This window comes from Hipposideros armiger, unplaced genomic scaffold (assembly GCF_001890085.2).
Source record: "Hipposideros armiger isolate ML-2016 unplaced genomic scaffold, ASM189008v1 scaffold_203, whole genome shotgun sequence".
Lineage (NCBI taxonomy): Eukaryota > Metazoa > Chordata > Mammalia > Chiroptera > Hipposideridae > Hipposideros > Hipposideros armiger.
Genome location: NW_017731553.1, coordinates 1,978,683 through 1,989,705, shown reverse-complemented (window position 1 = coordinate 1,989,705; position 11,023 = coordinate 1,978,683). Strand labels below are relative to the sequence as shown.

The 11,023-nt window shown below is 43.0% G+C and overlaps 1 pseudogene; it reads right to left on the bottom strand.

Moving 5' to 3' along the window:
- Positions 1 to 9,733: 9,733 nt before the first annotated feature.
- Positions 9,734 to 10,376, bottom strand: LOC109388671 (60S ribosomal protein L14 pseudogene; annotated as a pseudogene).
- Positions 10,377 to 11,023: the final 647 nt, after the last annotated feature.

Genomic DNA, 11,023 nt, shown 5'->3' with positions numbered 1-11,023 from the left:
AATACACAGAAGTGGGATTGCTGGGTTATATGATAGTTATATTTTTATTTTTTTGAGGAACCTCCAAATATTGTTTTCCATAGTGTCAGCACCAATTTGCAATCCCACCAACAATGCACAAGAGTTATTTTTTTTCCACATGTTCCCGGCACCTGTTTGTTGATTTATTGATAATAGCCATTCTAATCGGTGTGAGATGATATCTCATTGTGGTTTTAATTTGCATTTCTTTGATGATTAGTGTCTATGAGCATCTTTTCATATGTCTATTGGCCATCTGTTGTCCTTTTTGGAGAAATGTCTATTCAGGTTCTCTGCCCATTTGTTAATAGGTTTGTTCTTTTGCAGCTAAGTTGTATGAGTTCCTTATATATTTTGGATATTAACCCCTTATCGGATGTATCATTGACAAAAACCTTCTCCCATTTAGTAGGTTGTCTTTGGTTTTGTTGATAGCTTCCTTCACTGTGGAAAAGCTCTCAACACTAAGTGAAATAAGTCAGATGGAGATAGACAAATACCATATGATTGTACTTATATGTGGAATCTAAAAAGCAAAAGAAAGAACCTCATAGATACAGAGAACAAACTGTTAGTTGCCATATGGGAGGGGGGGTTGGGAGATGGGTGTAAAAGGGAAAGGGATCAAGTAGTACAAATTGCCAGGTATAAAAACAGTCACAGGGATGTAAAGTACAGCATAGAGAATATAGTCAATAATATTCTTATAGGTATGTATGGTATCAGGTGGGTGCTATACTCATTGGGGTAATCACTTCATAAGTTATATAAATGCCAAATTACTATGTTGTATACCTAAAACTAATGTAATATTGTACGTCAACTGTAATTTCAAAAAAAATTTTTCATCAGGTTGTCGGAAAAGTCATGACGCATTTTTGCAATGAAAAACAGAGAAAAAAATATGTCATGACTTTTCCAACAACCCAATAACTTGGGACACTATGTTTTGTTAAAATATCATTTTATGCATTTTATATACCCAAGTAGATCATACATAACCCAAATGTAGATCTGTCTTGTTTCTAGCAGGTGTCCACCTTGAGGTCAGTTATGTATGAGGTGTGATCAAACAATACGGTGAATGTTTAAATTAAAAGAAATGTATTATAGTAAAAGACACATTGCCATTAATCCCCCTCAAAATACTCCCTGTCGCTTTGAACACACTTATCCCATCCTTCTTGCCACTTCCTGAAACAGTTCTGGAAGCCCTCTTTTGCAAGTGTCTTCTATTGCGCTGTCGTGGCTGCCTCGATGTCCTGAATTGATCCAAAACGTTTTCCTTTCATGGTCATTTTGGCTTTGGGGAAGAGCCAGAAGTCGCATGGTACCAGATCTGGTGAATAAGGTGGATGAGGACACACTGTAATATTTTCATGTGACAGAAATTGCCGTATACCAGAAGTGATGTGTGACACATAGTGTTGTCATGATGAAGGATGATTTACGGCACACTTTAAAACACATCTCTCAACCGTAGCTCACACTGGACTTGACTGCACTGATCAAGTTGAAACTCATCACACACTGTTACTAAGTTTCCACGCACCCCTTCCTGTATTGAAAGTCCCTGCCTTTCCCTTGGATGGATGGCACTCGGCAGCAGCATTCATTGTGTTGTTTGATCACACCTTGTATATCACATTAAAATACACATGCCCAGAAATCCAAGTCTAAAAATGGACAAGTCACATGGGTTTTATTGAGGATTTCGTGAGAAGATTGTTGGGTCCAGATAATAAAGAGGCTGGATGTCAAATTAAAGTTTAAAGTTCCGAAGATTTTATTAAGCTGAGCTCAGTGACCACCTCTCCGACTAAGGAGGAACCGGTCCCGAGGTCTCAGTGGGTAGGGTTTTTATAAGGTGGGGGTTAAACGTAAAGTAAATTAGAGACGCCAAAAAGAATGTGTAGTTATTTTAGTTAAAACTGCATCCCGCTGTTGCAACAGTGTTGTTATGTCCAGGTGTCTTAACAGTACATCGCAACCCGGTTGATAAAGTTAGTTTGCTCCAAGGCCTCCTGAAATGTTAACAAGAAGGGGGAGAGGAAGGGGGAACTGCAAGGCCTGAGGAAGGGGGAGGAAGGGGGAACTTCAAGGCCTGAGGAATGTTGTTCTTTAACCTCTTATTCCCCAGCAGAAGCAAAGCAGGTGTACAGAAGCAAAAAGCTGTTAGTTCCTGTGAAATGGTCTAAGCCAGTTGGGCAAAACTACTTCTGCAAAACATTCTTAATATTTCTGTTGCAACCCATTTCTTGTAAAGCTAGGTGTTTTATTGTCTTAACGGGAAGTTCTGCTTAGAGTCTAGCTGGAGTAGCTGAAGTATAATTTTTAAAAGTGAGTCTGTCCAGCTTAGGGTCCGGGCTGAGATCCTTACAAGATAGAACAGGGATAGAGTTATTTCATATATCAAACTGGAAAACCTAAATCACTTTCCCTTCAAAAATTTCTCTCCTGCTAAAGTTTAATGTCTTCCTGCAGCTACGTTTTCCCTTCTCTTTCTCTCAAACCTCTTCATTAACTCCCCTTTTCTGTTGCCCACGTGTTCTCCTATTATTCTTCTGTGGTTACCTAATTAAGCATTTCCCAATGGAATTTTCTAGTCATTCACATGTTCTTTAACAAACTTCTCTGTCCAATATGGCCGTCACTAGCACCACATGGCTATTGAGCACTTGAAATATGACCAACACAATTGAGAATATATGTTTTTAGTTTTATTTAACTTTAATTGATTTAAGTTAAATTAACCCCATGTGGCCATTAAGCATTTGAAATGTGGCTAATGCAACTGAGGAAATATATTTTTAGTTTTATTTAATTGTACAGAATTTAAAATAAATTACCCATATGTGGCTAGTGGACAACAAAGCTCTAGTCCCTTCTTAGGCAGACAGAACAAGCTAGGCCTCCTCTAGGTCTTCAACTTTGCTTTGTTGAATATAGAAGATGTGAGGGGTGACTCGACTTCCCTAAGCATCCCCCTTGCTTAGAAAATACTGGAAAGTGTTGGGGAGGAAGAAGATTGTAAATAACTAATATTTTTTTTTACTTTCATAAGTATGCACAGAAAAATTCCAGAAAGACATAAATGAAAGTAATTATTATGGTTAATTTGTAGTAGTCGGATAATAGATGACTTCTTTTTACTTTGCTTTTTTTGTTTCCCAGATTATGTAGAGTGGGCATTTATTGCTTTTGTGTTTAGGACAAATACATAACAAATATTATTAAAATACCTCTCATGTATGACTTAGAAAAAAACAAATTCGGGAAGACATTTCTTCTGAGGGACCTGGAACGAGCTCCCTGAGCAGTCTGTCACTTGGCAAATGGGGAGAGGCTCAGTGGTAGACCCCTCTGGAGCAGGGCCCAGGAATGGTATGTGTGTATGTTCTCCCAGCTGCTTCCTCACATCAGATAGCTAGCCAGAGCTCCAAAGCCAAGCCAGTTCCCGCTGTCATCATTGATGAAGCCTGTACACAGATGGAGAAGTAAATAAAAGGGAGAGGTGGTGAATTTTCTATATTTGACCCAGTTACTATTTTTGCCGAATAAGGACAGAAAAACTTGGGATTTCAAGCATGAAGAAATAGATCCGGATTTTGTGAGCAAATTCTTGCTGCTCTCTTTTAAGCCCTTCCGGGATGTATAATACATTTCCTTCTCGGGATGAGGGCACAATTTGGCAGAATCCTGTGGACTCAGAGTTGTGACCTTACAGCCCAGCCCAGAAGAGGGCGCTGTTGGAGACGGGCACAGAGGAACCACATAGAGGGTATAAAAGAAGCCAACTGACCAGAGTAGTCATGGAGCTAGAATGTTGGGTTTAATACTTTGAATTGGTTGCCCAGCACTAAATTTGGCCTCCAAGGCTGCTGAAGGAAAGTAAAGGGTTCCCCTCTGGAAATGGCAAACACCAGTAGGACCAGTCCTACTTCTGGCTCTGCCATTCCCAAGCCAGCCCAATGGTCATGCCTTTGATAGTATCTTGCCTCGCATATCATCCCTTCTCCCTAGAATACAGTGCTGGAAAATCTCTTGGGAGTCTCATTTACCTCCTTTCTAATATGTGATAATTGTAAGAGTTCATGCTCTGACGCCTCCCAGGGTTTCTCATGTTTATTTCATACAGGGCTCTAGAAGGCTAAAACAGCTTAATGGTGTTCAGAAGAATGAAGCTAGAAAGAGGTAATGGTATGGTAATTGGGGGTTGCTTAGGGGCAGGGGGCAAATAGGCTCCTTCCAGGGCCTTCCAGCCATCACACAAGCAGATATTTCCCATTGCGCTTGCTTGCTGAGTGAGTATCCAGGAACCAATGCCTACTCCAGCAAGGTAGAGGGGAGGGGAACTGCTAATTCTGTGCCTCGTTGTGTAGCAACAGAAGGTAAACCACATCTTGACTCTCGATTTTGTGTTTATTTTCACTGGTTACTTTATACGTAAAAATTACTCCTTGCTGAAATAGCTTCAATTCCCCCAAACTGGAAAACTAAGATGCTCTAAAGTTACAAATCATTGCACTGATGATAAGATATTCTTTCTATTAAACAGCCAGCGATTAAGCGAGCAGGAAACAGACCCTCTGGAGACCTCAGGTGTTCAGGGCCTGTAGTCAGCTCAGCTTGATTAAGTTGCTTTTGAAGAATGCCCATGGAGCAGTTTCTGAAATATTTTCTTCTGGCAGATTTCAAGTGGCTTGGATAGGTGAATGCACAGACTCCTTGTTTATGATACTCAACATGGCCATCAACGAGTTCTTGACATCATCCATTTTACAAAGGGCTGTCTTAATGCTAATATCGAAGTGCCTTGAGGATATTATGGGGTTGTCGGAAAAGTCATGACATATTTTTTCTGTTTTTCATTGCAAAAATGTGTCATGACATTTCCGAAAACCCAATATTTGTAGCAAACCACACTGGGCCAGTCAGGTCTCAGTTGGCTAGAACCCAAAACTGATGAGGCCAAGGTCATTGATTTAATCCCAAATGGGCCATTTAGCTTTAAACAACAGATGAAATTTATTTTTTGTGTGTGTTTTCAGATCTCCCATTGACTTCCAGGTTGCAATGCAGCGTGTTCATAAATAAGACTAGCTTAGTGTCTGAGGGTCTTGTAGAGCTTTTTGCAGTAGGAAAACAGATGCATGAATTCAGAAGTCTAGGCCACAGTAGAAGGGCCATATTAGGAAGATGGTGAGCAAGAGACCAGAGATGAACCCCAGAGCGGTGCAGGTGTTTGTGGGGGGAGGGGGGCAGACTCAGGGCCTCTAGTAGGAGACAGCTCACCAGACAGATTGAGTGTTTTCTCTATTGTAGATAACAGCGGGTCAAGGAATGGTGAGCTTACATGTGAGAACCACTAAAACTGAGTAAGGAAAGTCTGGGAAAACTTGCTTTGCCTTTGGAATATTTTTTATCCCTGCCCCTCCAGCTTGATTCATATATAATTGACATATATTACTGTGTAGTGTGATGATTTGATATACATATATATTGTGAAATGATTACCACAATAGGATAAATTCCTCTTGTAGTTACCGTTTTTTCAGGGGAGGAGGACGAGAGAACTTTCAAGATCTACTCTTTTAGCAACTTTGAAGTATATAATATAGTATTTTAAAGTATAGTTACCATGCTGTACATGGGGTCCTGGTCTATTTATTATGGTGCTTCAAGGCTGTTGGTGTCCCCTCATCTGTGAGACTTCCAGACCACTATACTCCTTACATCATGCAGAGTTTGGGATGATTCAATTCAACTGTCATGGGAGGCTGTGATCACTTCTATTGTATCACTAACCATATTGTGTGTTACCATTTTAACCATTTATTTTTTTCATATTAGTTTCAGTTGAACCATATTGTGGTTTTTTGTTTGTTTGTTTGTTTGTTTTATTGGAGAACAGTGTGCTTTTCCAGGACCCGTCAACTCTAAGTCAAGTAGTTGTTTCAATCTAGTTGTGGAGGGCACAGCTCAGTGGCCCATGTGAGTATCGAACCAGCAACCTTGGTGTTATGAGCACTGTGCTCTAACCAACTGAGCTAACTGGATACTCCCACCATATTATGTTTTAACCTTTCATTTGTATTTCATTCTCTCCCACTAGACAGCAGCTTCTTTATCTTTAGATCCCCAACACTGAGCAACCATAGGCTTAATTGTTGGCTGACTGAATTAGTGATTGAATGAATAGAAGAATGGAGAACAGGAAAGAAAATGCCAAAGAAGAGATATGTGTGGGTTCTTACAGAATGAGTAAATGTTTGATAGGAAGAACATGCTGTATTCTGGATTGAGGGAGATGTTCAGTCTATCTGGTGCCCTAAATGCCTGGAGGGAAGTCAAGGGAGACAGGGATGGACAGGGAAGTTGGGACCAGAGGGTGACCAGAAACTGAAGGGTCTTGTGTCACCTCCTGAGGAATTGGCACCTTTTCTCTATGAGTGGTTCCCAAACTTTAGGGTCATACTAATTGCCTGAATGGCTTGACAAAGCACAGATTAGTGGGTCCCATTCCCTGAATTGTGGGTTGAGGCTGGCAAATTTGCATTTCTAGCAGGTTCCAGGCGATGCTGGTCCTCTTGGCCCATGACCCAAATCTCAGCAGGCTGGTCACAAGTCCATTCAGTCATTCGGGCATTCATTCACTCAATAAGTATTTAATAAGCATCAAGTATAAACTTGGCATTGTTTTGGTGGTGGAGAAACGGTGGTAAACAAAGACTTGATAATGTAGGGCTCAGGGTGACTTTATGTGCAAATCTAATAAATAGCCGTGAGTCACCAAAGGGGCTGACCTTGGTCTTCTAAAATTCTGCCTCCCTCAGGTCAGGCTTAATCCCAGATTTTGAGCCTCCTGGATTGGATCACAAGGCATTCAGGCATTGGGAGAGACAGCAAGGAGTCTTTATGTACCCTTAGGAAAGAAGTACCACAGACTGTTCTGTACCCTAGTGGAGGAAAGTGTGATTGCACTACTTTTGTATGAATCCTGTTTTCCCAAGGTTTTCCAGATGCAAATGTTACTGGTTTATCTTAGGTGTGGCTTCCATGTTTCAGGTCTTTGGTATTGATTTAGAGTAGTGGTTGTCACCCCTGGCTGGACATTAGATTCATTGGAGAAGGCGTAGAAAAAAATTCCAGTGTCTAAGCCCTTTCCTAGAATTTTTCGGGTGGGGCTCTGCCTAGGTATTTTGTAAAAAGTTCCCCAGGTGATTCTAATGTACAGCCAGGGTTGAGAGCTTTTGCTATAGAATAATTTGAATCCTCAAGGGAGCTGAGCATAAGCACTTGTGACTTGCATAGATTCCCCAGAGGCTACTCTTGCCGGGAGTGGATCCCCAAGGGCCAGGGTGGCAGAAATTCCAGGTGACTTTCTAGAACCTGATGAGCCACTTGAATGTGATAAATCTCTTTGATTCAAAGTGAGTTGTGTATGGTCATGACAACATGAAAAATGTCAGAAACGTTGATCTTTCACTTACAAATAATTGTCATAATTACATTTGCTCATCTCTGCCCCACTCTCCCCATTTCATCTCGGATAGTATAATGTCATGGTTTAGAGTCCATCCATGGTTAGAGATACATCTGGGCTGTGAGATTGGGAGAGGGGAAGAAATGGAAGACTCTCACATTTTACTTGATACCCTTCTGCACTGTTTTAAATTTATAGATGGCATAATTTAGCTTTGTAAGTTTTGAACATGCCAACATTTTTTTTTATTAAAGTTTATTGGGGTGGCAATTTTTAGTAAAGTTACATAGACTTCAGGTGTACAATTCCATGTATTCTATAGATAATACATCATCTATATATCACATTGTGTTCTCACCACCCAGAGTCAGTTCTCCTTCCATCACCATGTATTTGATCCCCTTTACCCTCATCTTCCACCCCCTTTCCCCCAACCCCCTGATGACCACTAAACTATTGTAAAAATATGAAGCACTTCACAAATTTGCATGTCATCCTTGTGCAGGGGCCATGCTAATCTCTGTATTGTTCCGATTTTAACATGTGTGCTGCCGAAGCAAGCAGAAAAAAATTATTTTTTTCCAAAGAAGCTGACCCCCATGTCATGACCTAAAAGAGTCTCCAGGTAGGCTCAGACGTCACCTAGCCTGTGCTCCTAACAAGTGCAGGAAACTCGGCTACCATCGCCCTGTGATGTCTCATTCAGTTTCCACTGCACATTTTCTAGGGCAGGATTTCATGTTCAGGTCATTTCATTTTTCATACAGTTCGAAATGCTAGAATGTTATCTTTCTATATTGAGCCCAAACCTGTCTGCCTGTGATGCCCTCCCATTAGCCCTACCGAGTTTTGCCTCGCAGAACTAGGAGCCACGCAGAACAAGCTTAGTAGATTCTACTGTATTTGACACTAATAGCAAGCCTTGATATATTTAAAGAGTCTCCATTTCTTTTTAAGATTTTTATTGGGGGAATTGGGGGATGGGAACAGTGCTGGGGAATTGGGGGAAGGGGAACAGACAAGTTGCTGTCGTTTTGTTCTTCAGTCTAGTTGTGGAGGACGTTGCTTCACTGGCCCAAGTTGGCACCATCATTGCGCTCTTCCCGGGCGAGGCAGATCAGTCGCCGGCTTCTGGACGGCCGCTCACTGCGGCTGCTGGCCGCTCATGCTGGCTGCTGGCTACACACGGTAGCCCATGGCAACCCACTGCCACAGGGGCTGCAGCCCACGCCGTCGCCGGCGACTCATGGCAGCCCAGCTCCAGGTTGAGCTGTTGTTCAGCATCTTAGCTGTAGAGGGCAGTGTCACTGGCCCTCATATGTGGGATCCGAACCGGGGCCCTCTGGCGTCCCAAGGCAGTGCTTAACCATCGCGCCACTCGGCTGGCCCAAAGAGTCTCCATTTTGAAAGTAGTTCTTTTCAGAAGAAAATTCCCAAATGTTTCAGCTGTTCCTCAGAGGACATAGCTTCCCCACCCTCACTGGTAGGATTCTGTGGACGTAGACGTTGAAAGAGACTTTAGGGTGCAAGGTTTTTTTTTATTTTAAAGATTTTATTGGGGGAATTGGTGGAGGAAACGGACAAGTAGCTGTCCTTTTGTTCTTCATTCTAGTTGTGGAGGACGTCGCTTCACTGGCCCATGTTGGTATTATCATTGTGCTCTTCCCGGGTGAGGCAGATCAGTTGCCGGCCTCTGGACGGCCGCTCACAGCGGCTCATGGCAGCTCATGCCGGCTGCTGGCCACTCACGGTAGCTTATGGCAGCCCACTGTAGCAGGGGCTGCAGCCTATGCCGGCGACTCATGGCAGCCCAGCTCCAGGTCGAGCTGTTGTTCACCATCTTAGCTGTAGTGGGCATAGCTTAGTGGCGCATGTGAGAATCAAACTGGCAGCCCTTCTGCTCAGAGTTTGTGCTCCCAAGCCATCGCTTAACCAACGAGCCACTTGGCTGGCCCCAAGGTGTTTTTTATGAGTCAATGCTTATGAAAGGATTGGGGAAAAATCAGATTGGGGAGATGAGGAAGTGGAACTGCAATTCAGGCTCAGCTAACCAGGCATGGAGCTCTGGAGAGAGTATTTCCTGTCGGACTGGCTCAGAGGTAGGCTGAAATGCCAGGCATTATGCCCACCTTCTTCAGTGCCCATCCCTCAGCCATGAGGCATGGATCTGCTCCAGGCTGGTAGAAGATTATCTTCTTGTAACTTTTACCTTTCTTCCTTCTATACCTAAGTCCATTTTTTTTCACTTTTATAATAGCCTCTTATGTTCTTATGCTTTTTTTTGCCAGATGCTTTTAGAGCAGGTGCTTTCTGGGCTGGAGCTTTCAGACCCTTCTGAGCTTTTGGAAGCAGTGCCTCCTGGCCTCCAGCTTTCTGGGCAGGAAAGAATCTTCTTGCTGGCAGCGGCCATCTTTTGTCTGGGACTTTTGCAGTAGCTGCTGCAGCTGCACCTTCAGCAGCAAGTGTTTTTGGGGAGAAGCTTTCAGGAGAGCTGCGTTTTGAAGCTTCCTAACTTCAAGCTTGATTTTCTTTGCCTGAATGACTTTGTAGTGATCAAAATCTGTCACGCTGGCTTTCTTTTCTCTGGCTTCAATCCTCTTGGCCCATCTTATGGCTGCCCATTTTGTATTGCTATCTGCCTTCTCCCAGGCTTGTCGGACATACTTCTGGTGGGTACTGTGTGGGAACTTGAGGATGAAGTCAGTGAGCTGCATCCATTTGAAAGGCATAGCCTGCCTCCTTAGTTGAGTCCATCAACCAAAGCTCTGTTCTGATCAATGACATCTACAATCGCGACTGCCTTCCTGGCATGAGGCCCAAAGGCGACGTAGGACACCCAGCCAACCTCCAGGAAGCGCCTGGACTTCATGTTGGTGGTCTTGGGGGCAAGAAGGCTAATTTTCTTTTCTAATAAGCACCAGTCATACTGGATTAGGGCCCAACCTAAAGACCTCATTGTAATTTAATTACTGCTGTGAAGATCCTCTCTGCCAACTTGGTTGCATTCTGAGGTACTGGTTGTTAGGACTTCCATATAAACATTTTTGTTGGGGGACATCGTGCAGCCCATAATAGGTGTGTCACTTTTGCCTCCACTCCTTGGTTCCCAGACTAATACTTGTTTTCTGTTGGGGTCACACCACCAAATGGAAGTGTCTGATTCAGCACATAGATGGCATCTTAAAGGATGGTTCCCTGTCCTCATCAAATGTTGCCTGTGACCTGGTGCTTGGAGCTGCGCCTTCAGCGGGCCATTCCAATGCTCGGGCAGATTCACAGGTTCTGGGTGTTAATAAGATTAGTGGATCCCATGGTCATGGTCCCACTCTCACATGTTTTGTGCTGTAATGTGGGTATGCTAGTCTGATCAACATTATGTGGGTTCTTAGGCTCATGAATCAAATACTCCATAAGCCCTCAGAGAGTAGTGCTGGCTGTGGCCCTGTTGACAGGAATGGTTAATACACTCATATATTCCTGTAAGAATACGCCACTGGTCTTTCCAGGTAAGGAGGA